This window comes from Centropristis striata, chromosome 18 (assembly GCF_030273125.1).
Source record: "Centropristis striata isolate RG_2023a ecotype Rhode Island chromosome 18, C.striata_1.0, whole genome shotgun sequence".
NCBI classification, from domain to species: domain Eukaryota; kingdom Metazoa; phylum Chordata; class Actinopteri; order Perciformes; family Serranidae; genus Centropristis; species Centropristis striata.
The window spans coordinates 19,540,562-19,568,205 of record NC_081534.1 but is presented as its reverse complement, the minus strand read 5'-3'; the positions used below and the strand labels follow the sequence as shown (position 1 = coordinate 19,568,205).

General features: G+C 38.0%; 1 protein-coding gene across 5 annotated transcripts in view; it reads right to left on the bottom strand.

Annotated features, from left to right (window-relative positions):
• Window positions 1-27,644, bottom strand: part of lrfn2b (leucine rich repeat and fibronectin type III domain containing 2b) — a 153,968-nt gene that overhangs the window by 36,671 nt on the left and 89,653 nt on the right. For 3 of the 5 annotated variants that reach the window (XM_059356162.1, XM_059356165.1, XM_059356163.1), the window contains one exon: window positions 21,923-22,022. The exons of 1 other annotated variant lie outside the window; for it this stretch is intronic. The gene's annotated coding sequence lies outside the window, so the exon portion shown is untranslated. Of the gene's footprint in view, window positions 1-21,922; window positions 22,023-24,945; window positions 25,018-27,644 lie in introns of those variants that run through there. One more of the 5 variants, XM_059356166.1, reaches the window with a different exon arrangement.

Genomic DNA, 27,644 nt, shown 5'->3' with positions numbered 1-27,644 from the left:
CTTTGAGCTAAATGTTTGTGTCAAATGCTCACAATGACATGATAACAGGCTGATTTTAAGCTGTACTATTTAATGTGACAGAAAAAACTGATTGGTTCAGATTGACTGATTGGTTGGTTGATTGAAGGACTATTTTTTTTATATTTTTTTAAATTATATCCATGTTATATATAGTTTACACGCATCCACATTTGATAGGCATATTATACACTGTCCAATTAAATATTCATACCATACACCATACATTCATGTCCAATATTTAATCAAGTGAAACTTGCAGTACAATTCTGTGTTCCATATATTTCAAGTATTATTGTCTTTACCATGTTGCCAACCAAATGCTTGTCCAGTGTTCCATTTCCTTTCTCTCCCTCTACTTTCCCGCTTTCCCGTCCATATTCACACCCCATTTGTCAGCATAAGTTCCTCGGATACAGACAGCTTCATCCCGACAGAGTACAGCTGGCATTAATATCTCCTGTGACGCTGTGATTACAGAGCTTTCAGACAAGACCAATTCCTGTTCATTAGTAACACTTTCATTTACATCACAGGCATTTTGCTGATGCCTTTATCCAGCGTGACTCTCTGACTTGAAAACATGAAGAAGAAGCTTAAATTCTTAGTTCTACAGCATTATCGTAACCAGTGGTAGGGAGTTCAGTGATAATGCTAAGCCTCTGGAATTATTTTATGTGATAAAATGACAGACATAACAAAATAAGCTGTGACAAAAAAAAATGCAAGGGATTTTGACTATGATTACAATTCTCAGTCATATATCCTGGTATGCAATATGGATACTGATTATCTGCATCTATCAAGTTGACTTTTGCATCAAACTTTCAAATGATTGATGATTTGCCTAATCCTGTAAATTTTCCTATAGGGCCACCAAGAGGCCAAAGTTACCCTGTGAAATATGGCAACTGCTACTGGATAGATTGGCTTGAAATGCTGTACAGAAATGTATTGTTTTGAGAGAATGTATCCTAATACTTTTTTGATCCCCTGATCTTTCCTCTGGTGCCATCAGCAGGTCAGTGTTAAGGGGCAGCCTCAGCTGTACCTTGTGGCAACTATGCTAAACTAAAATGTTTGAACATAAAAACTGTGCATTCTTAAAGGAACATTTCGATATATTTCAACCTGCCATGTTTAACATATACAGTTGCTTGCAAAAGTATTCATACCCCTTGAACTTTCCACGTTTTGTCAGGTTACGACCACTAACATAAATATTTTTTATTGGAATTGTATGTGAAAGATCAACACAAAGTGGCGTACAATTGTGAAGTCGAAAAATTATACATGATTTTATTTTTTTTTAACAAATAAAAAACTCAAAAGTGCAATGTGCAAAAGTATTCAGCCCCCCTGAGTCAATACTTTGTGGAACCGCCTTTGGCTGCAATTAGAGCTGCAAGTCTTTTGGGATATGTCTCTACCAGCTTTGCACATCTAGAGACTGAAATGTTGGCCCATTCTTATTTGCAAAACAGCTCAAGCTCAGTCAGATAAGATGGAGAGTGTTTGTGAATGTGGTTTTCAAGATCTTCCACAGATTCTTGATTGGATTTAGGTCTGGACTTTGACTGGGCCTTTCTAACACAAGAATAAGTTTTGTTTAAAACAATTCCATTGTAGCCCTGGCTTTATGTTTAGGATCGTTGTCCTGCTGGGAGTATGGCCTGGATAGCCTGGATAGGCCATACTCTCCGCAAACCAGCCACAAACACCACAAGGCAGTCCCTCAAGTGGAATCCCCAAAGGAAAAGAAAGAGAGGTCGACCACGAAACACCTGGCACAGAGACTTGGAGGCGGATGCCAAGAAAATGGTCCAGTCTCAAGTCTTTTGCAGACTCCAACAGGTTCTCTTCTAAGATTGCCCTGTATTTGGCTCAATCCATCTTCCCATCAACTCTGCAGTTCGTCCAGTCACCATGGGCCTCTTGGCTGCATCCCTGATCAGTGCTCTCCTTGCTCAGCCTGTAAGTTTAGGTGGACGGCCATGTCTTGGTAGGTTTGCAGTTGTGCTATACTCTTTCCATTTCCATGGATTGAACAGTACTCTGTGAGATGTTCAAAGCTTGGTAAATCTTTTTATAGCCCAACCCTGCTTTAAACTTCTCCACAACTTTATCCCTGACCTGTCTGGTGTGTTCCTTGGACTTCATGATGCTGTTTGCTCCCCAATATTCTCTTAACAAACCTCTGAGGCCGTCACAGAACAGCTGTATTTGTACTGAGATTAGATTACACACAGGTGGACTCTATTTAGTCATTAGGTCGACATTCGATCATTCAGCAATCATCAGGCAACTTCTGAGGGCAGTTGGTTGCATTCAGAGAAAAGGCGGCTGAATACTTTTGCACATCACACTTTTGAGTTATTTATTTGTAAAAAAAAAATTAAACATACAATTCCAATAAAATATATTTATGTTTGTGGTTGTAACGTGACAAAACGTGGAAAGTTCAAGAGGTATGAATACTTTTGCAAGCCACTGTAGCTGAGACAAAAGGCTGGTAAGTTGATCCATGTAGTTCCCTTTTATAGCTAGCAAGGCTAGCATGATGCATTCAGTGTTGTCAACTTAGCAAAAATCGACTACCGACAAATCAAATTACTTTTTCTGGTGTTACTGGAGACTTTTAGAGACTCTGACTTGAAAGCATGGGATGTAAATGTAATAAATACATCACTGCACTAAAATAAATCACTGCATTTGACTCATGCAGCCTGAGTCACTTACTCACCTCGTCCACTGCGTGTGCACATCTCTGTGACATAAGCTAAACATCTAGCTGACTAGTTCATCATGTCTTAGTCTTAACTGTGTGCTCTGCCAAGTGTCTCTATTGGGTAACTTTTGCCGGTCCCAAGCCCGGAAAAAGGAGGAGGGTTGGAATTGTGACATTAAAAAAAACAGGAATCAACAGAAGAAAGTATATTTGCAGTTCTAAACATATTTAGGGTGTTTTTTACTCACTTTTTGTCTCTCCCAAATCGTTATTCCTCTCTCCTACAGCATCCATTACAATTACAGGCACATGATCAACTATGCATATTGGGTTTGACACACATCACTGTCCTGTTGTCCAACAGTAACATGTGTCAACTCTCTAGAAAAGCAGCAATTTTATCAGCAATATTCTGCTTCCCAGACTGGAACATCCTTTTTACTCTGCTCTGATTTATACCTTTTCCTGTATCTGGTGTGTGCTATGGGTATCAAATGACATGCCTTGATCCAATGCATCACTACGTGATGTGCACTGCAAATTATTTGTTTCTTACCAAGATAAAAGAACTTAGATTTAGAAGTGTTAGATAATTTTAGATAAAAGCGTCTGCTAAATGACTAAATGTAAATGTAAATCTATCTTGTTTTGAGAGTTATTTGAAGTGTTCAACATGCTTATTTCTAGATTTAACAATCTTAATTTAAGAAATCTTGTCAAGTGAAATTATCTGTCCATGCAGCAAGATAATTTCCCTCAGACTTAGTGTTTTTATCTTGTTTTTAGAAACCACTTTTTTGCAGTGTGGTGTGCGTTCCACTGCAAACAAAGTTGTTTTTACGTAGAACTTGAGAATCTTACTTACAGAAAGTTTTTTGAAGAATCTCTGTTCATGTTGACCTTTCTTCCTCCTCATTTGAGTAATTTTCTTGCCCCTGTATCTAAATTCCCATTGAACGCAATGTCAAAGGGAACCCTTAAATACTGCAACAACCACAATTTATTTTTATGCCTGTACAGAGGCAGCACATGAGAAACAGCTCGTATAAAACATACATGAACTGTGTCTGTGTACATGTATGACAGAGAGTGAGAAAAGGCAGGGATATAGATGGTGTGGGAGAGTGGGTGGGCATGTCTTTGTTCTGTCTGAATGCTTCCTCCAGCACAGCAAGTGTTTATCCCGCTGCTCTCCCACTCGTCCTCTGTCTCTGCTTGGACATGCTGCATGCATTAAGATCAAGCGATTACATTTCTGCCTCCTTGTATATGACAGACAAACAACCACTTCAACAACACATTCAGAGGTTTACTAGCTTTGGCTCCGGTTTCATATAAAACTGTTATCAGTTAATATTATTAGTCAGGTGTGACAATCTCATTTGATTTTAGTGGAGTTTATGTTCACTTGGGGACCTTACCTGAATGACATGTAACTGACTAGAAAAGCACAATACATATCATATTGTATCAGTCAAACCAGAACACACAAACATCATACATACATTACAAACATGAGCCAGCAGCTCATTCAGCTGCCTTTTAGCAAGTGCTGGTTTATATCACTACTGCTTGAAAATCTCCAAATATATAGATTCATCTCTTAGGAAAAACAATATACGTAACCAAATCCATAAAAATGAAGTGTAAAAAAATTAAGTAGGCAGCTCAGTTGAAAATCTACAAATTGCAAGTGATAATCAACTTAATGTTTACATATATGTGGTTGAACTTCTGGGGTGAATTTTTGTTGAACACTTGAAACTTGAACACTTTGAACTTGAAAAGTTCATCTTCAACTCAGAGCTCGGCGATATATCAATATAGTTCTGTATGTATGTATGTATGTGTGTGTATATATATATATATATATATATATATATACATATATATATATAAATGCTGCCCTTATTAGGGTAGTTCTTTTGTAATGTTTGTTATTCTTTTTATGGCCTATTTTATTTCATAGGCTATTTTTGTATGAGATTTTTTAAATATTTAAATGTGCACTTTATGGAGCTTTGATTAAAAAAAAAAAATCAAACCTGTTGTTATCCAGTATTTATGTTGACTTAAATAAACGGTTTCAGTAAAACTACTTGTGACATGTCATATTTGGCTTTGACTTTGGCTGAACATTTGCTCTCACTTTGCGATAACAATATCGGGATATATATCGTATATCGATATTCAGCCCAAATATATTGGGATATGTCTTTTGGTCCATATTGCCCCGCCCTAGTTCAACTAAATTATTGTGAGAATATGTTCTTGTACTTCTACAGACCAAGAGAAACACATGAAATGTTTGATGTTGTCTATGTTGTCTCCTCTAGATACATTAATGGCAACTTGTCTGATTTTTTCTGCATCAGGTGTGGATGCCGAACGAGGAGAGGAGTCATGGTTAATACGTTTGTCAATCTACTATTCAAGGTTAACTATGACTTTTCAGAGTAGAGACACTGGTAATATGAGACTGTAATTTCCCTTTAAGCCAACAGCAAGTGAAAGTGAAAGATGTTTTTGAAATGTGTTTTTGCATGAACAGCAGAGCAAAGACTCCTGCAGCTACACAGTGCTGTTGGCATCAAAAACTAATCCCATGTGACAGGAGAGGCTGCTCACAGAGGCAACTGTGGAATGTATACAGCTGTTTCCAGAAACACAACTGAAGGCATAGTGCCATGCTTCAAATAAGCTATTTATACATTTACACAGGGTGACTAAGCACTTTCAAGGCCTTCATTAGCATTCATAAGGGCTGCACAATTTATCGTGACTTCACTGAAATCGCAAAATGGATTATTGCAATTTACAATTTACAATGTTTGTTATTGGCAAAATATGCGTCAAAACAACTATTTTTTCCACAAAAAAAACAAAACTTCTCATTTTAGTAGATTTTTCCAACTAAACAAGAATAATGCGAAAGCGATCATTCCCTCCAATAATCTGAGATATGTTGCAATTACAATATCAGTCAAAATAATCATAATTCGATATTTTTTCAAAATTGTGAAGCCTAATTAATGAACCCACCATCCTGAATGTTATCATCACATTGAATAACTGTTCACATTTTATTGAGACTGGACTCCCCTCAAAAATGACTATATAGGGCATTTGTACAGGCAGCATAATATCATATTTACGTTTTAGACTGTCCTCCGTCTTACGTGTCATTATGGGTGGTATTGACAAACAGTCTATCTGTCATTTTGGTTGGAGATGTTTTGGTTTTATTAGGTTTCTGTGCCAAAACTACATGTTTAAGGTTGTAAAAGGAAGAAAGGACAAAACTACATGCTTAGGTTTAATAAAAAACAATCATGGTTATGATAAAATACCTCAATTTTCTAACGTACCCACATCAAGACACTTACATGGTAGATAAAAGACACTTACATTAAATATAAATTACTGAAGGGTTACTCTGCCCTGTGTCCTGTGCTTAAGGAGCCAACCGCCATCCCTATTTCCCTCCTTGTGCGGATGCTGTTGCTCTTTATACCACATCACTTCTTCTCCTGTGGTCACTTAAGGTTGGTGCCTAACAATAAACATTAGAATAGCAGCACAATTAATAGACCATAGACGGTAGAGCAGGCCCTTCTAATCCATGCCTATGAGGTGGATAACTGCTGGTAAAGTGTTTTTAATTTAATTGTGTGATAACATTTGAAGTGGGAGGTGAACCTTTGGCTGTGTATTTTTTACACTTACACCAGTTTCACTCTCTGTATTATATTATTGAAAGTGTCGACGTGATAATGACTTATTTATTTATTCTATGAGTTTAACATAGAGGCCCCTTCACTATTTCATAAACCAGAAATAATGCACACATGGATGTACTTATTCAGCTGTAGTTAATTAAATTTTACTGCAGAACAAAAAAAATTTGATCAGTTCCCTGAATGCCACATTCAAATCCTGGCTGAGTAAACAAACATTTCAACGGTTTGGTCGGGCCCCAGAGACAATGAGTAGGGAGAGCGAGGTTTGTTAATCCTGATAACACTTTCTGTTGTTGTGGTTTGGGTTTGGCGAAAAGAAGGGAATATCCCAAGGATACCTGCAATAATGGTGTGTCTGTTTTGGACAGTAATGATAACACTGATTAAAGCAACTCTGATTTATGTATCGCTCCCATCCGAAAATGAGAGCGAAATGTGAGATGAGAGTATTGCCCAGGGTGAAAACAACTCCAGCCATGACATTTGCTGATTCACTTGGATGATTAGAGGAGGGATAGAGGATGTATGTATGTGTGTGTGTGTGTGTGTGTGTGTGTACATGCTCTATAAAACCCTTTTTAACCAAGCAGATAAGCCTACAGATTTATGGTGGTCAAGTCGTAATTTTTACTTTCTGAAAGGTCAGCAAGTTTTCATCTCACAAGAACAAGTAATATGGCAGTTCCATAATGACAAAAACAAAACAACAATAATGTGCATATCTCCTACTACGGTGCAACAAAAAAAAAATCATTACTCATGAGATATCTGTTGTTACTTACTTGCTTGTAAGAATGACCCATTGAGTTGCATAGTGAATCTAATTAATATATATCTAAATATATACAGTATCTAAATTGCTCATGCATTGAAGAGTATCACTTGAGTCTGGAGAAAAGAAGATCCGCACACTGCTGATTCTCAGCATGAAAATTTATGTAAATGATGTTTTCTGTGGAGTGTGTTTTTCTGTCAGCAGGAATAACAGGAAAACTACCGGCCCGATGGTCCCATGGTTTAGCTAGCACTCACCAGAAGGATGAAGTAAACAAATGAAGTAGAAAAGAAGATTAAAGCAGGTCATGAACCGCTCGCCAGCTGCACATCCCACTCTGAGCCTGTGCCTGTAGCAGCAGAACTCTGTTTAAAAAAAATAGAAAAATAACAATGCCCCTCTAATTACTACCAAATGTACTGACAATATATGATTCACCATCATTTCTGAAGGTGTCATAATCAACCAAGGAGCAGTTTTCAGTATTACTCATTTTTCTCAATAATGTGAAATGGACGGACACATCACATTCGCTGCTTACAGCACCTTCTTCAGTTACTGTGGTTACTTTCTAATTTCAGCAGCTTTTCTCTCAGATTTTCACAGACTTTCCTCTGAATTTATTATCAGTTTGTGGGTTTTGGTTTTTAAATAAACCTCTCGCTGTCTTCCGTGCTGCAGTAAGACTCTCTGTGTGTTACTGATGTGCTGGGGACGATGTTTTACCAAAACACACATATCACAGCATCAATGGGGGGATGAACTGTGCTGTGCAGGGCCAGACATGCATGGTCAGAATGTTTGTGTAGGCAGGAGTGGGTTTCAGAAAACAGTCAGACGTGCCGGTTTCAAGGGCATGGCCTTGGTGGAGGTCTGCACTCTGAGTTCTCTTCTAGTTGATCATCCATCTATAAAAGCAAGTAGCGTCTGTGTGTGTGTGTGTGTGTGTGTGTGTGTGTGTGTGTGTGTCTAGGGCATATCTCGCTGACCGTTAGTCAGACTGACCTAAGATATAATAATAACACAATTCACTCTGGATTTTAGCTCTATTTTCCAATAATATTCAAATAGTTTCCGGCGAATATCAATGTTCAATGTGTATGTGCTGGATGGTGTGCGTACCTTATGAAAAGTAAGTGTTTTATGGAGTTGTAGACGTTGTTGTAGTGGTCTGCGTAGCCACAATATATGAAACACAATAGTTATCAATCACATTCCACAACACACCTAATAACCCTTACTCACATTATTCACATCCATCTGTTTGTGCTGCATGTAAACTTATTCCCTCCTATATCTGTGTCTGTATTTATGTCTAAACATGTTGAATGATTAATTTTATTTTTCTTAAAATAACTATTTCTGTTCTCTTTATATCTCAATGTACATCCATGTATTACCCAATATACAATTTGTATATGAACACTACGCAAGAGTATTACACCTCATTGTACATCCCACTTTCACACACAACCTCATTTGGCCATAAAATCATGAAAAATCTACTTAATCTCCCACTATATGAATACATACTTCCTACGGGCACTGCACTATTACTAACAATTTCAGTTTCTGTGGACCTTCAGCAAGATTGTTTGACAGAGTGTGCAGGATTAAATTGTTTGAAAATCTCAATCTATGATATTTTTAGTAAAAAAAAGTTATACGTTTAAAAACAATTCTAAGATACTGAGACTGGTCTCGCAAGAAAATTGACAGCATCAGTTGTTTCAGCAAGAGCACATTTTACATGTTTAACATAAACCCCCTAATGGCACTAGAATTTGTGAAGTTGGGATGCATGGATAGAAAACAAAACGTTTGCACAAATAACCCCATACACTCATGTAACATCCATTCTGTGTTTTTGTATAAACTGTCCTCACCATGCAAAATTTTACATCTCAGTGCCTCAGTGTTCAGCAGACTGTAAAATGGCCTGACTTATTAACTTTTCAAAGCTAACAGGCATGAAGAGAGCAGTGTTAGCGATTTAGCCGTACCCTGACAATGCCCACATGGCCTGTGTGTACTCATGGCAGTGTAACGACGGAAGCTGGTGTTACGCCAGGCAGACACACACAGTGTTTCCATATGGTGGTCCCCGAAGAGGGAGAACATATCTGCTGCTATGCCAGACTGCCTCTGTGATCTGGTCCACTGGGTACTGAGCTGTTGTACACATCAGCATATTATACCATATTTTGTGCATTCATATTCATATCAGATCCTTAACTATCACAGCAAGGTGGAGCACGTTTTGTTTAATTGCAAATTCCCAAATAATGGCCTTTATTTATCTGAGCTGCAAAATAAACAAAGACTTGATTTCAAATAAGCGTATATCAAAGTCAAAAGTTACTAAGCTATATTCACATCCATATATAGTCACATCCATGTTTTTAGATCTGCTCTTACTTTCATTTGTTTTTATTACTGTAGTGCATACTCAACACTTCCTCTTGTTTCATCCTATTACCAGTAGGTTATCTTGATAAATTCAGAATAATGTCAATATCCACTGCAGCCAAACTAGAACTGGACGCATAAGGTAAAAAAAATGATAGATATATGCACACACAATATAAACAAAGAATTGTGACCACTTAGTGGAAACATTCAGACAACACTACCTGGTTAGATCTAGGAAACAATTGTATTTTGGTTTAAAAAAAAAAAAAGTCAAATTGTTGCATTACTTCTGGACACAAACACATGACATAATTATGTACCAGGCGGCAACCTCCGGGTCTGAGCAGGGAGACAAACTTAAGCTGCATTCTACCGAAAATTCCAGCAGGGGGTGCTAAGTGTGGCAGATGGAATAAGCTGCTAGTATAAACAACCAATACTGTTGTCTTTCGGGGAAAGGACAGTCTCTTACATTTACTTGACAGTTCTTTTACAAATGCGGTGAAGTGTTAAAAGAAAGTATTTATATTTTGACTGCAGCCAACAGAAAAAAAACTATAATAAAATAAGAAAGTAGATGTGACTGGAATGAATGAATGATTAAAAATTGTGTGATGATTAATAGCTCCCACACCCACACAGTTCTGTCTAATCTCTTATCTTAGCAACCATCCTTTCTTTTCTCATGCTGAAGCCCAGCTGTTGTTTACAACTCAGCCATTGTTTGAATGCTGAAAGCTTGAATCAATGAAAGTTTTAATCTGAGAGTTTACAGGATGATATTAACTGGTGATTGGGTATGACATGTTAAAATGGACTGTGTGAAAATCACACATCAGGTGATGTTTTCCTTTAGGATTTTCTGCTTCTGCCTTATCGCCAAGTCATGTCATTGCACTAGCTCTGCTTGCATCGTTGTAGTGTAGAGATGCATTTAGGTGAAATGTAAAGAAAACTTTGTGCAATTGCACAAAGTCAATGGAAAGCCCTAAGTGGATGTGGAGTCATCCTGCATGATGCAAACTGAAGCAAAGATGTGACTGACTGAATAAAGCATTGGTTTAAAAATGTGCACTGCATTTGGTATTAATGTGTGAAATGCTACCTGATTTCAGATTCCCATTTAACAAGACACTAGTGAGCATTCTGCATTTTGGCAAAAAGAGCAGTGGCAATTCATGTAATGATACAGACACCGCCACTTTCCCCTGATAACTTCAGTGTTTGCACTGGAGGATGCTGCTGTGGGAAAAGAGAGCCAGTTGTGTTTCGAGCCTTACAAGTGGTACCAATTAACCTTGACGGAGCACCTCAATGTGATGCTAACACTGATATTAATATCCTCTTCTCACCCTCCTCCACACAGCAGTGACTCAAAGCTGCTATCTTTCACTGAAGAACAGACTGAAGGATCTTACGCAGAAGTGTTTTTACAAGCTAAAATGCAGTAGAATATGTGTTGAATAAAGTTTGAGCATAACATGATGCATGTGCATCACCATTTGTTCCTGCGATCACTGAAATGAAACACCTTGACTGTGACTGTTAACAGTTCTTTCACAGTTATCAAACTGTAACCAGAAGACTGAGACCACGCCAGCTGTAACACCAAATCATGCAAGGAAGTAAATTCTCTTCCTCATTTCCTACCCATCTACTTCCAAAGCCTTTGATGGGACCACACCATAGACTGTATAAATAATGGACGTAGTGACTGTGACCTCACCCACTGGTTTGTGAACTGCCCGTTGGAAGCATCGAGTTCAGCGTTACACTTATCGCCATCTTGCGTCGCTATCTTGTTGATACGGGGAGCAGACCATATTTGGACTGTGGAGGAGCGAGAGGGATCTGATCACTGATTACACGCCTCTCTACACCTCAACCTGACTGAGAGAAGCAGCTACTAATTCATGTTAGCATTAACTGGAGTGTTAACTGGGATGTTAGTTTTGGCTAGTAAAAAACAAAAACAAAATGTATGTAACTTACCAAAAAAAAAAATGAACAGCGACTCCTTGGAGTGTCTGTTAGTCCAACCAAACACTGAACAAGACATTTTTAATTAACAAAACGTTCAAATAAACTGTCATTAAGTGAAAATACAGTGAAAGGCTCAAAGTTATGAGACCAAAAAACGTCCTTTTTTATATACATATTAGTTTATTGACACGTTGCCGTGGATACGCATTGTTCTGCTTCTCTCCTGGTGACGGCTCGACTTAATAGTGACCTGTCAATCAAAGGTAGCCACACCCCAAATCATATGATTCTTTATCTTCTATTTTCTTCTAAATGGGGCCATTATTTGAACTATTAACATCAAATTGTCTTGAAGAAGATTTTTTACTCAATGATTGAGACGAAAGTGTTGTCCTAAAAAAAATTTAAGGTAATAAATCAAGTGAGAATTTTCCTCATTTTGCATTGAAATTAATCGACAGAAATGTTTCTGCGGTCACACTTAGCGCCCCCTGCTGGAATTTTCGGTAGAATGCAGCTTAAGGCACTTCCTGGTTTGCCTCCCTGCTCAGACCCGGAGGTTGCCGCTTGGACCACATCCATCTTCAAACTCTTGATCATCTTAACTACAAAAGTTTTGTGACTGCATCTTGTGTCTCCACAGAAAAGCTGGTACAGCTCTTTACGGCAATATAGCGGGACTTTTGCAGAAACACAGTCTGAAAGGTTCTTTAGACTCACAACAATAGAGACCACACACTGTCCCTGCTGCTTCAGGCAGAAATCATTTGTTTGCCCTATCAAACTTGCCTTGTTTGTCTTGCCTATGCCTATTTTATTATGTCAAGGAGACGCTCTAACATAAATGTCAAATTCCTCAAAGTAAAGTAAGCTTTAAAAAAAAGAATTAGAAGAAACTCTACTCCTCTGTTCATGCTGTCTCCTACTTGTAATAAATGTTTGTTGCACCAGGTCTTGGTGTTTTTAAGCACTTACTTACTTACATGTAAGTGGATGTTAGAGAGAAGGAAAAAACACACAAATTAGGCCTACACAAAGGCATTGTTTGCATCCACAACTGACGTTTTAGGATATAAAACATTTGTCTGTAGAGAGCCATTCATGGGAAGGAAAAACAGGTTTCAGTGCATACCAGCCTTGTTCTGATAGAACAAATGTATTTCTTCAGGACTTGAAAAGACAAGGACAAGTAACAGAAAAACTCAGACATGAGGTAAAACTACACACTAAGGATCGAGGCGGAGGAGAATATTTTCTGAAGAGAGCAAATTAGAGTGAGTAGAGGAGGAGGATGTGGGAAAGTACAGGATGATTCACTGGGGAGAGTATGAGCCGAGGCTATTAGACATAGTTCGCAGTCTTATCGCAGGATGTGGAGCTGATATTTTTGGAGGGGAGGTGAAGAAGCCCTCTATCAGCCCATTAGAGAGACATTAAGTTCTTTTAATTAACTCTTACTGTGCAATTCTGACCAATTTATAGGGTTTAATTAGAGTTTTAACATTTCATATCTGCTGAAAATTAGCAGTGCATGTCTGGTATGAAAGAATTCAGAATACAGAGGCCACATTAACTAACAGGAACACATTTGTATGAAGCAAAAACATTGTATTGTATTTGATTACGTAAATAGTGTCTATTGAAGAAATACATTTTTAAATAGAAGTTAGATTTTTTTTCTGGTAGCGGGAATAGTCTTCACACCTGCTTCCTTTTTATTATGCAGATTAAAAAGGGAACTTTGAAGCAGTTAAGTATTTCCTAAGTACATGCAGAAAAATATGACTCATATTTATGTTTTAGACTGCCGTTCGGTAGCATCTTGCGGACATAATAGTAATGACTGACGGTGATGCAGAGTTTAAATGGCAGATATCACACTATGGGAGGTGGATGGGCTGAACAAATGGCAGACTTTCACCCAACAGGCTTCATGTCTCATGTGAAAACAAAAGTAAACTACTTTTTATGTAACTTCTGTGGCTCACACACCCTAGTCACTACTTCACTGCATTTACGTACATTTATTTACTGTTTAAAAGTCCTTTATAACGCCTAACCAGGAAGTCCCTAAACCTAGGTCAGTGGTTTTCTAGCCTAAATTCACAGAAACTGCAGCCTTTCGTGAGCGTACATGTATGTATAATGAGGCTGGGCGATATGGACCAAAAGTCATATTCCGATATATTTAGGCTGAATATCGATATATGATATATATCACAATATTTTTGTCGCAAAGTGAAAGCAAATGTTCAGTCAAAGTCAAATATGACATGTCCCAAGTAGTTTTATTGAAACCATTTAATCAAGTGAACATAAATACTGTGTAACAACAGGAGTACCTTTTTTTTCAATCAAAGCTCCATAAAATGCATATTTAAATAAATAAAAACATCTTAAATAAAAACAGCCTATGAAATAAAATAGGCCAATCTAACGAACTAAATTTATAAAAAAATAACAAAATATGACAAACCCTAGTAAGGGAAGCATTCATATATAAAGAAAGAAAAAAAATGAACTATATGCAATATGGTCTAATTCCATATCACAATTTTAAAAATATCAATATATTTTTTATACAGATATATCGCCCTGCCTTAATGTATTATGACGTGTGCTATCTTTAGAATGCTCTGCAGTACCGTGAGCCGCAAAACACTCATATGTGTTGTTATAGGTGGTACTGACAAACTCTGAATTCAACCAAAGTTAAACATTGTGTTGTATTTGATTGTAGTATTCCTTTCATATCACTATTTAACACATTATTAATTTCTTGAAAGCTTAGGTTTCTTATCAGGTTAGTCTGCACATAGCTGCTCAATCTTTCTAATACAGTATCAAAGGGCTGCACAAATCAAAAACTGCCCGAAGAATGGTACAAAAAAACAGATTATATTGTAATTGACTGTAGTAAGGTATCAGAAAGATCATGCCAATTAATCTCATTTGTTTACTGACTGAAAGATCAGATTTCTTTTTTTGAATTTCTGCTAATATACAGGGGATGGACAAAGTAACAGGAACACCTGAGTAAAAGCAAGCGAAAATGTGTGAAAAAGTGTATTTAAGTGCAGTAAGACTTCCCTGTTTCTTATCTGGTAACAGTGTTAGTCTTCACAGAGCTCTGCTGTCTCCCCTGTCTGCCACTCTCTTTCCTCAGCACTCCTTGAGCTGTCTGATCAGTAAGAGAGCTATCACCATGACCTCTGACCCCTGTGCCGCCTGTGGTGCTCTGCCTTTTGGGGCTGAGCTCGGTTTGCTTTGCTCGCTCCTCGGGTGGGAGGGGTGACTTTGATGTGCCAGAGCTAAGATTATTACAGCCCCTCTGATTCTCAGGGATCATAGTCGGCAGCACGAAGGCCGACAGCCGTAATACCACCTGACAAACTGAATCAGCTTATCAGTGAAGCAAACACTGCATCAGACTAAGCAGTGGGAGCCCATGTTGCTGAGATTTGCTTGTCACTTGTCTTGCTCTTGAACAGGTATGAAGGGTGACAAGCCAGCTTATTATAAAGCCAGTCATAGAAAGCAGTGTTCAACACTGCATGGGTTTTTAAGGCTCAAAGCAAAAAAGATATTATTCTACTAAAGCTCTCATGTATTTATTATGCTCATTGAGTATTTATTGACATCAGTCTAAGAAACAAGTAATTTGATATTTGTTGATATACTTTGATTATTTTTGACAAAAAGATCTGCAACCTTTTAATTCATTGAGCAGGCTAGTTAAAGTCAGTTAAATCTGTGAAGGTGATGTGTTAGATTTCCCTTTTCATTGTCTCTGTAAGGTAAACTTATGAAACCGTGAGTCTAATAGAGGCCCATATGTACATGTAAAGCAAAACAGGTCAATTTGTGATGAGGGACAGGGGGCTGTTTCACAACATTAGCAACTTGCAAGCTTTCATTTTCTAAATGTGATGCAAAATGTATTATTTAGTGCTCTAGGATTCCACATCTATCTGGAATGTGCAAGAGACAAAAATTGGTGACATATAATTGCCACCACTTGAATCTGTGTGAATAACGCTTTGTTAGATGGAGTCCTTAATTAGAAAGAACCCTTATGTTAGTAGCTATATTGTTCTGAACACTATAATATCAGTGTTGTATAAAAAATAATATTGGCGCAATAAATTGGCAAACTGATTAGTGTAAGTTTAAAAATGTATACAGTGGCAAGAAAACGTATGTGAACTTTGAAATGGCTTGGTTTTCTGCATTAATTCGTCATCAAATGTGATCTGATCTGCATCTCAGTCCCAAGTATAGACAAACACAGGAGCTTCATCTAATACCACACAAACAATTATAATATTTCATGTCTTTATTGAACACATCCATTTAACAATCCCTTTTTGCCACTGTACATAAAAACGCTTGCAGCACAATATTAAGAAACTTTATTCTGAAAATGAAATTGACTGAGTGAGCAGAGTGAGTGCAAGACAAAACTCCGATCCTTCATGGATTTTATCATCCCATTGCATCAGTCCTGAGTGGGAAATGTAGATGAACTGAAGGTAATTTGAAAAGGCTTTTGAAGCCTCCAGCCACTGGAGTTGTTCATAAGAGGATGCAACTCAATACTTAGAAGGTGTGCCAGAGAATGTGTACACTCGCTGTGCTGCGTTAAAATCCTCACATTATCCGTGAAACATAATCAGAAGGATTTCAGCCTGGGAACGCTCTGAATTTCATGGGCAATTCTCAGATTGATCCACTCAGCTGCAATTGGTGCTTAGGCTCTTTAGGGATGAGAGGACCCGACAGAAAGAATGTGACTGAAGAAATACATGAAATCCTGTCTGTGGGAAAATGCATTGGCCTGAGAGAAAAAATGTGCATCTCTGCTGTGAAGCCTCTCTTCTGGCTTTTAAAATTTCAAAGGAACACCAGGTTTATAAGGCTGCTAGACCAGTGTAGGAAGACAAAATGGGTTTCACCTTTAAAATACTGCATGTCAAGTGATCCTTAAAATAAAAAAAGTCCTGTAAAGACTGATAAAGTGGTCCTCATTGACATTTTGAGTACTGTTTCAATGCTCAATGCTCAATATTTATTCTATTTTATTTACATTTTTCACAGCGCCCCAAATTTTTACAGGGTTGCACGACACATGTTTACTACAGACAAGGAGTTTTAGTGCCTGTGTGAATTATCAATCTTGTCTGTCAGGTGAAAGGCAGGAGTGATGTGTGTTGTTAGACTACACAAGAAAATGCACGTCTAACTTCCACATTCAAACATTCCTCACCTGATAGATGCTTGACAGAAGTTTCATGCAATAGCCTTAAATGTAAGCTATTGAAAGTGAAAGTATTGTAATGAACTGTAGATGATTATAATACAGTTTAATGCATGTGTTTCATGTGATATTCAGGGGTTACTGAGGGTTACCATCAGCCTGTGGGCTGCACTTTGAGCAATTATGCTTGCAAAACTTTGAAGGTGGTCTGAGAGATCAGATGGGTACACCAAACAATGTGACAGTGTGTTCATTTCCCCTTTTCATAATTTGAAAGAATCATTTTTTATCAGAAATCAATATCATCTCACCTTGTTTTTGTTCAAGTTGAACCTATGTGTTTTTGATCTCTTTCAGACCTTAGTTCTACTATTCGGATTGTGTAGAGTTGGCAAGAATATGTGCCATTTTCAACAAGATCTCCAACCTTAACGAAAGAATAGACCGCTTGCCAATACCACCCATTCGACACGTATGAGTGTTTTACACAGTGTCAAAATTACAATGACACAGTACAGAGGAGCATTCTAAAAATAGCACACGTCATTATACATACAGGTCGGTTCGTGAAAAAGGCTGCAGTTTCTGTGAATTTAGGCTACAAAACCAATGATCTATAGGTTTAGGAGAAGACATAACAAATGTAACTTAAAAAAAAGTTGTTTACTTTTACCCGTTCTCCTGGGTAAAGTCCACCAATTGTTCAATACAGTCATCTTCCCTCCCTCCCGCCCTGACTATGTAGGGACAATGAAGCTTTGTGAACCATTTGCTTTATTTTCCGAGTCCACTAGATGGCGCTCTTTGTTCAAAAAAGGGCTGAAAAGACACTCAGGCTGCGGTCGAATAGTCAAAAAAATCAGCTCCTAAGTCCTTTCCTAACCACTTTTCCTTAACCTCAATGGAAAACGTCACGAGGTCCGCCAGGATGGTCCGGTGTATCCTATGCTAAAGGAGATACTAAAGGAAGCATTGAAGCTCCTTTCCTTAACAGTTAGAGAATTCGAACAGCTCTTATCATGGCGGCTACGATAATACTTCCGGGTCATTTCACTCAGTTAGGAAGGTTCCTAAGCAAATTTGACTATTCGACCGCAGCCTCAATTACCATTGCTGGAGCCTTTTTTTTAAAAAGCCAAGACTGACATCTAGTTGGGTCAAATAATAAAGCAAATGGTTCACAAAGCTTTATTGTCTCGTCACTAACATCCACAATTTAAAAACATAAATGTGAGCCATATTTTGCTGCATGTACAAGTATATTGTATATTGTCGTTTTTGAGGGAGACCAGTCTTGCTATTTTTAAGTTCATACAAAAAACTATCCTGGGCTGCATAATGTCTTCAACAAAGTAATATAAAATGTTGCATAATAATGTCAGAAGACAGGAATGACATTGAGGGCACAGGGATGCTTTAATATGCTATGTATTATTTAATGTTTTAATATTTACTATATTTTTAATTCTTGCATGAAAACATACATTTCTTTTTCACTGTCACTAGACATGATCAGTAAATGTTATTGTTTGTAAAATTTAGATTGAATGTCTATTAGTAGTTCATAGTTATTTGTCAGTTGGGGTTGTCAGTGACTAATCAGCAGTTTGTCATTATTTAATACAAATATATTTTGAATGCCACAATAGTTTTTGAGTAACATTGTCATGTATTATACATGAGCTAAATACTAGTTATTTCAGCTGACCTTGGCAGTGCTCAACAACAATGAACATAATTGTATCTTTTTTTTCTTCCTTTTTCTTTCCCATGTAGAAATAATTCTCCTCTGCACTATGCACATACTACAGCCATGAAATTAAATGTCACAGTAAGATATTTTCCTCACACTGTTTAATATGGACTGTCACTACATCTCAGCACCAAATGAACTACATAAATCACACACAAATAAAGTAATTTACCCTTTAATTTTTTTTAAAAAGACGTGTGGTGCATTCAGCATTGTTATATTGCCTCTTTTCTTGATTGTGATTGTGTTGCTCTTAGAAGATTCCTGTTCTACCTGGTGGCTACCGATTGATTTGCTGTTAGATGGCTGGAAGGTGATGCATGGCTGCCCTCTCTGGATAAAAGAGGCATCTGGTGTCAATGCCTTTAAAGTCAAGCATCTGTCATTCCTAAGGACATCTTTGGATTACCTTGTAGAATGATGAACCCACCAGAGCTCCCACAGCGCTAAAAGATCCTGGCTATTAACACATGTATCAGCTGCTCTTCTAAAACGACTCCAGATTCACTCCTCAAATATATTGTCTATGTCTTCATCCCACGAGGTGTTTTAGTTATATTTAAATACAGCATCAGTGAAGAATACACATTTTGAAGAATACTCTCCTGGTGTATTGGGATGGAAATTAAGACTTGCAAGTGCCTCAACATCTAAGGAGAACTGTTTGATAGTATTTCCAGCCTCTGTTGCAAAAATTGATTTATATAAAGTACAAAGGATGCAGCTTGTGGTGTTTGTTCTGTTCAGCATAAGCCTGAGGCCAATTCTAGTTACATCTTTGCCTTTTTGTCAGTCTTTTTACTGCAGCTTTTTGGATATGTGAATCTCAGAAGGCTGTGTTGGGCATCAGCAATCAAAAGTTATGTATCTATGACATCCATCTAGTGGTCAGCTCTGCCAATCAGATGAGTGCACCAAGGGTCAATCCCAGCTCAGCAGGCTTCGTCCAACGTGGACGTGTGCCAAAAAAAAAGTGAATTATCATCTATTGTCTTGTTGGCAAATAATATGAAAATCAGATAACAACATACAATCCTCAACAGGATAAACTCCATGAAGTTCAGGCAAACTTAAGAAATCCTCTTAATAATTTCAGCTTTTACTGGCATTAGATTTGGATTAGTGTGTACACAGCTGTCCCACTGCTGCAGGCCTTATGGAGCCCTCCTGATCTCTCCTCTAGAGCAATGAATAGCCAACATTTCAACATATTAAGTTTACTGCTCCTCACAGAATGAAACATATTTAATGTGGGTGCTCCATGACCTTTCCTCTAGGACAACCATCAGAACAAACTACACATTTCAGACATTGTTTTGCTCTGCCAAGCATACTTAGGACCTGAGAATTAGAGCCCGACTGATACATTATCACATGCACGCAGATGGCACTAGGGACGGGGGGATATGTCCCCCCCAGATTCATAGTGGTCCTGATCCTTTCCCCCCACTTTCAGTGACAAACATCGCCGGGAAAACAGAGGATTAATGTTCCCTTACTTAGACTACATTGCAACGCACATAGAGAGTCCGGCGGCTAGTGGTGCGTTCAAGGTCTACACGAATTTCAGAATTTTCAACGTTGTTCCGAGCTCCAAGTTCCGATTTTCAGTGTTAATATATAACACACCAAAAGGCGTTACAGTAAGAACGTGTTAGACCCGCCTTGAAAATAAAAGCAAACACGTAGCTTGCAAAATAAGAGCACATCGATGCGTTAGCACCACAGAATTTGCAAAAAGACTGTCAAAATATGACGCCTTAAATAAAACATATATGAACCCTTATTATCCTTTACAATAATTCATGAAAAAATATGCAATGATTAAGATGGAATAGTGGCATTAGAATGTGCGAGAGGCACCAAATTTAGGCTTTTAAGGCAAAAATGTTCTCCAGGGCATCATGCTCCCGGACACCCAGACTTTATTTGGGTCCCCCCGTCTCAGAGAATCCTGACAGACAAGAAAATGCCCAGCAGTATGTTCAGGGTGATGAAAGGAGGAGAGATGTTTTTGGGTCCTTCATTGAGTCAGCTTCAAGTCAGTAAATTTGTTTGGCTGCACTGGGAATTTCATGTACAAACTTTTATCTATGTAAATATGTTGGTTGTTGTTTACACTACAGTTCATCTAAAAATGCTGAAATAAAACATATTTTGGTTAAATTAATTTTGGAGTGGAAACATAACTAATTGAGTTGAAATAATTTGGTGAGCTTTTTTTTGTACAAACATGCATTGTCCCCATGGTGATGGGGTGATATTTTGGGTTCAAAGAAAATTGTCTCAACAACTCAACTATACACATATTCATGTTCCCCGCTGGATGAATTGTATTAGTTTTAATGCATTTGGTAGTTTTCCACCTCTCAATCTGTCTAGTAAGCGTGTTTCTTCTCCTTATCAAAGAAAGATGAATGACAGTGAGAACAAAGAAAAAATCATTTTGGGCGCCATTTCTACAGAGATGTGCCGATGAGCCCACAGTACTGCCCTACAAAGCAGGTCAATATTTTCCACCCAGAAGCTGTTCTGGTGCTGAAACGGCTGCTTAAAGTCTCACATTGCTAAGCTGTACTTCACTAGGGCTTTTTGCAGTTACTGTACAAACAACTACCATTTTTCTCCAATACGACACACATTTGAGATAAGATGTTTTGTCACATAAAAAAGGATGCCTTGAATGTCATGAAAATGATAATAACTCATTTTTGACCTGAAAAATGCAGTTACTGCCTTTTTGCTTTGTAGGGCAGAGTAGTCCTCTGCATAGAAATCCCCATGTAGTGAGAAGGGAGTGGTGAATAGGTGAATGATTTTAGACCCAGCCATTGCGAAACATCAGCATGTTAACATTGTCAGAGTGAGCGTGTCAGCATGCCGACATTTGCATTTAGCTAGCTCAGTCTCACAGAGCTGTAAGTGTGGTTGTAGACAGCCTTGTGTAACTTTCAAATACAGATATTCGTATCAGATTACAGATATACAGATATTATTATCAGTTTGGCTCTCCTAAGCATGCCATCTGTATACTCATCTGTGTGCTGTTGCATCTACCATTCTTGCATTGTTGGCTGTAATAGAGCGCAGCCTCTAAGGGCTGCTAGGCAGACCTGAGATAGTTAGTCATCTTGGACTATGATCTGCAACAGAACGCTCCCTCCCCAGGTATCTCCTTATACAGTTTGGGCTGTTTTGTTGTATTACAGTTGGGCACAGACTGTGTTTTTGCCCCTCTGTGTCTGGCAGTTCTTACCTGCACTGTGCTGTCTCTCTGCCATAGGTTCACTCACGGGCTCAGCCCGCTAATCACAGCCTCCACGTCTCTCACTCCCACACCAACAGAAACAGACGACCTGGAGAACACAAGATGACAGCACACCTTCGGCTCAGACATGCTCTGTCACACAAAAACAAGTCACACAGTCACACAAGCAGGCTATAACAAGCACCCTGCAGTATGCTAACACATACTTAAACTTTACCAGTGTTTTCATATGGTTTAGCATATTTATTTCATATTGATTTACAAAAGGATTGCCCACTTCATGTATATATATATATATATATATATATATATATATATATATATATATATATAGATAGATAGATAGATAGATAGATAGATAGATGGATAGCATGTCTACAGAGACACACACACACACACACACACACACACACACACAAACACAAGCAAGTATTCATTAATGTACGGACACATGCACACGCACATACATCACTCTGCTCCACCATACATACACTACACACAATTGAAGAAATAAATGGAAAGTGGAATTAGATCTTGAGCTCAAATAGCTTTTCGTCCAGCTATGATTAATAGAGAAACAGCCAGCTCCAGAGCACAAAAGCAACCCCTGAGATCTGTTCCTGTAACACCAGTGCCACAGTAACTAGTCTCAATGGACGCTCTGCTGGGACAGAGATGAATGGTAATGACCTTCGGTTCTTGCTGCGCTGACATTTACAACTAATTTACACATTTTAAATTTAAGGTACTTAGCTTAGATTCCTATTCATAGTGAATTACATTGTTAGATTTAACTTCAGTTCCAACATGAGGAGGGTATTTATTTTCCTGTTTGATCTTTTATAATGATTGTTTCCAACCAAACCCTTGCACCATCTGAGTTCATGGAATGTGAAATGACCGATGGATGCCCTTGGAAGGGATTTGCTACTTCTTATATTACCTCTGGCAATGCTCTGTCTTGGGAAACAGAAGAGAGCAGTGTGTCGGTGTGGGGTGGGCTGTTGAGTCTTTGGTGAATTCACACAGTGCAAAGCAGAGCAGCATCACAGGCAGACCTCCTATCAATATCTGCAAATCCTGATGCACTGACACGGCAGCCTGATCCCACAGTCATTTACAGAATGTAAATACGATTAAATCATCTAGTACTCTCATCACACCTGCATCTCCATATTCATCCAACTTGTTAACAGCTGAGTGATGACTCCCTTCTTTATTGTATGTGGTATTCTTTTCTGTCACTTCCAAAATACAAAGATCAAAACCTGCTACACAGTATCTCGTGAGAGGATGGGAAACAGATTCCTGGTGCAATGTTAGTCATTTTTATTTTGGTGCTGGAAAAGGGAACTCAAATTAATCTTTAACTAAGTAAAGTTAGAAAAAAAACAGCAGTGTGTACAGGCCTGCTGAGATCCAACTACACCTGTGTTAAACATGCATGAAAGCAACTGAGCGCAAAATGAGATCAGGTCCTGTGTGGGATATGATCTAAGCACAGTGTTGTATACACAGAAGCATGATAATCACCCACTTAAAGCTACAGTACACGGCAACCTCACAGCTCCTGGTGATTTTCATATTTTATATATAAAGGTACGTGGAGACTATCCACACACTATCCTGTGCACCAACTTTAGTGTACTTCTGTTCTTGGTCTATTTGTTCTGGTTTGGTTCCCTTGCTGCAAAATAATGGAGATCTTGTGACAAACAATGATATTTAAGATCTGTGTTGAAGCAAGTATGCAGATATTTTATGAGTAGAACTATCAATACATCAATATAGATACTTAATTACAAAGAAAATGTCCAGTTCTTTAGTAGAGGTACAGCTCAATTAACCAACCTGATCTCACAAAATTATGTGAAATAACAATGACTTCTTAACACCGAATTCCATGCAGGTGGCACGTAATGTGTGAAAATTATGTGCCACCAGCATTCAGTGTGAATTTTGTAGCTCACGGTACTGCAATCTAAAAATAGCGCACACGTCATAATACATACGGTTAGTGGTTGTGAAAAGGCTGCAGTTTCTGTGGATTTAGGTACAAAACCACTGACCTAGGTTAAGGGTAAAAAAACCTCCTGCTTATAAAAGACAGTTTAAACAGTAAATAAATGTACGTAAATGCCAGGAGTGAAAAGTCATTTACTTTAGTTTTCTCCATGGGACACGAGATATAGTATCATATCTGACATTATTAGACTGTTAATACTGATAGATCAATGTATTTAGCAACATTTACTACTGTAGGTACTTGAGATAGTTTTGACTACTTTTTAAGTCAAGTAGCTCCCAACGTGGGGCACACCCCTCCAAAACGTCACAAGACCATTCTGTAGAGATTTTGTTTTTTTAAAGAGGAAAAAAGACAAACAACTTATTCCACATGCATCTACGTATATAAGTGGTTTGGATGTTTTGGAGATCTTGTAGAGAAATTGTAAATCTTTGGGCCTCAAACTGTGAGTTCGTAGAACTGATAACAATTCATAGACGTCATGACATCATGAGGAGGGACCCGACCTAAGGAAGGCTTTCTGTGAGGGTCACAAGTCAAAATAATTTAAAAGCAGTGATTTGATCTATAAGAATACATATTTTATTGACTTGTCAATTAAAATAATATATAAATAAACCTAATATCATAATCTGCGAATAAACGAAGAATCATAGCTGTCCCTTTGAAATGTAGTTTTATTCTGGCACCTGAGTGCGTAGCGAGGCACACATCACCAGATAGCTAAACACTGTGACTTGGCTGATGTACCACAAAGTCCTGAATGATGAAGGAGCATAAGTGAGTTCTCAACGTGCACTTGAACGTCCGTTTATTGCTGATACAGAGCTTGTCATGTGGTAGTTGTAGCAGTAACATCAACAGTGTGAAACTGAAAACAAACGAATACAAAATGACTATGCAATCCGCAAATAAAATACAAAATACAATTAAATGTGAGCAGAGATTATTTCTATAAACATAAATGAACTAATATACTCACAAACAAAGCTTCTCCAAGGCTTACACAGGCGGATGGAGTCAGATGAAAACAGAGAACCAAAACATGTTGTTTCCTACATTCCTCTAACTGGACAAAATGGCCGACTGCCTCGGCCCATGTGACCACTACCAATGAGACTCGCCGAAACAGGCTGCATTTTACTGAAGCCCTGTAGGAGGTGCTGTAACCTTTAAAACATGAATACAGGTAACATAACAAGTTTAGTGAAATATAAAGTAGCTGTAGTTGAGTAAAAGTACTTACTGCAGTTACTCTCAAACACTGTTTTGGAAACCACAAACTGGACAGACTCCTGTCCTGATTCAGACTGAAATAGAATTGAATCCAGACTGTAAACAAACAGCTTCACTGCAACTAATAATCATCCCTTCTTCCTCCAACTGTAAGTTGATTTGGACATCCAGAGATGTATTTTCACTGAGAAGCTATTTATCCTATACTACATATGCTATATTAAGCTATATGTTGGTATTTACACGAATAACCAGTGCACCAAACAGTTTAGCTAAGCCTTACTTCCTTTCATTCTCTACCTCCAGTTTAAAACTATAACGATGTGTCCGTTTATACTCTTAGTTACTAACGGTTAATCCATGTCTTCCAGCCAATCAGAATGCAGAACTTGGTCACTGTATAATGTGCTTTTCATTCACATCCATTATACAGTTTTTAAAAAAGTCATTATGTGCATAAGAGGGCAGCACTTTCCTGCTGCCAATATCATAAAATCATTTGACAGGACCAAAGAGGATGGTAAATTCCTGTATGCCTTTTTGCCATGGCTTTTATTAGATTGGTCAATATGAGCTGCTGGCCAGTGAAGTAGTTGGTGTGACACAATGTGCACTCAATAAATGACATCCTCTCTGTGCGTACCCAGTTTAACTGAGAGGTGAACACGGTACAAACTATGTGAAAGTGTATTATACTTACATTGTGTGTACATCACATTAAAAACAGTGGGTCTTTAAACCCTCATACATGAGCCATCAATGTCAAACAGCAGGCAATGTGAATGCATTAGGGTCTGGAGCACCATGCCGCTTAGCAATCAAAACGAGGCTAAGCTTTAAGTTGGTTACTATACATGTCCACTGACTGTAGTTTCCCCGTCCACAACCCATACAACATGCACTTAAATTAAAGCAGATGACCAAGGTTCCCTAAAACTATAGATAAGTGAGTTAATGACAGAGATCCTGTTAATAGAAAATGTTTAATGGCCGCGATTCAACAGAATCTCTGTTAAATGTCAGAGGGGGATTTATTAAAAAAACAGCCGCTAATTTATTTAAACTTCAAATCTGATTACCAGTTCAGTCTCACTTAGATATGAGACTAATGTATTAAATTGATGTGATTGTTATTTCTGATTGACTCTGTAATACCTGGCAGAATTATCTGCTGTACCTCAATACTCTGTTTTTTCTTTTCAGTTTTTAGAAAATATTGCCTCAAAAACATCTTTTCATTGTCATCCTACACTGGTGTTTAGCTGTCACTTTTGGTATTAGAAGTTCAGAGAGTCCATTCCAGAGCATAAAAGCCCTATAATCCCACGAATCACTGTGTGGAGTCATAGTGCAGGGACAGAGTTTCATCCTGCAGTAATGAAATGTGTGATCATACACAGGAGCAGTCAACCCTCTATGTGTGTGTATGTGTGTTAATACATTCTGTGGTGTAGGAGGCCTTTGTGTGAGGGAGCATCACACAGAAATGAAGCTAATCCATTCTGACAGAAAATCACTGCTGCACCAAAATGTTTAATAACCTACTTTCCATGATTACACCATGGTACACCTGCAAAGCTCATTAGCTTTAGGTTATCAAGATGAAAGATTCAAAGCCTTTTTATAAGTCAATTAAAAGAGATGAAAGATAATGAGTTTGATGGAAAGCTTTAATAGGCTTTTCTGTTATATGTCTTGTTAAATAGTAAAATGCATTTTCAAAGGGCTCAGCAGCCAATACAAGAGGGAAGATAGTGGAGAGATAGAAGCACATCTCTGTTTAATCAGGGCTTGTTTTTTGTTGTTGTTTTTTGAGAGAGAGATTTTGTTTGGTTTAACCTGATGATTGGTTTAACACTTACATTTTAAATTCCCAGACATCAAATAGCTCATTGATACTAAAAATTCTAGTATATTTTTTTTATATTTTTATCTGGTGTATTTCCCATAAATGTAACTATTATAGGGCGCCACAGGAATGAGTTTTTAAATCCTGAAGTAATTTAACATTTCAGCGCCCTGGGGTTAAGGATATTGAAAGGGTTTTTGGTTAGATGGCTGAAATAAGGTCCCTGGTTAACACAAGCTTTAGAAATGTTTGTGTTTTATTGTACACCATAAATACTTTAGTTAATGCCCGCAATTGTGATTTTTTTTGTTTTTACATGTCCTTAAAAAAACAACTCAAAGCCCACCTCAACACCCATGATCTGTTCTAACGATTTCAATCTGGTTTCTGGTCAAAAGACAGCATAGAAACAGCCCTCCTAAAAGTTTCTAACGACCTCCTCCTCTCCTCCGACTCCGGCCATTTTCCACATCATCGTCCTCCTCGACCTCATTGAGTCTTTGACACCATCAACCACAACATCCTTCTCTCCCGCCTGGAATCCAGCCTCAACATCACTGGTTCTATCCTCTCCTGGCTAACATCTTATCTCACAA